The 222-nt window shown below is 35.6% G+C and overlaps 1 protein-coding gene and 1 pseudogene across 1 annotated transcript in view; one reads left to right on the top strand and one right to left on the bottom strand.

The window, feature by feature from the left end:
• LOC119586013 (secreted frizzled-related protein 3-like) overlaps positions 1-222 on the top strand; it is a 71,442-nt gene that overhangs the window by 24,819 nt on the left and 46,401 nt on the right. The window lies entirely within an intron of this gene.
• The window catches only part of LOC119585864, a 12,494-nt pseudogene that overhangs the window by 6,281 nt on the left and 5,991 nt on the right, over positions 1-222 (bottom strand).

Here is a 222-nt window from a genome sequence, read left to right as displayed (position 1 = left end):
GCATATTCATATGAAGGTTCATTCAGTGCAAAAAAGTTCTTATTTTCCTCCACTGGCAATGGGTGTATGCACTGTCCCTGTGGTTCTCTTTATAATTCTGTTTACACAAGATGGCTTCACAACAGCTTTGTCACCTAGGATTTAACTGCTGGTTTCATATCTCTCATTTATCCTTTCCTTAGTTTTCAAGGGAAAAGTTTTATTTTTCTTTTACCATTACAA

Source organism: Penaeus monodon, chromosome 20 (assembly GCF_015228065.2).
Source record: "Penaeus monodon isolate SGIC_2016 chromosome 20, NSTDA_Pmon_1, whole genome shotgun sequence".
NCBI lineage: Eukaryota > Metazoa > Arthropoda > Malacostraca > Decapoda > Penaeidae > Penaeus > Penaeus monodon.
Note: the sequence above shows the minus strand (reverse complement) of the source record. Positions and strands in the feature narration are given on the sequence as shown.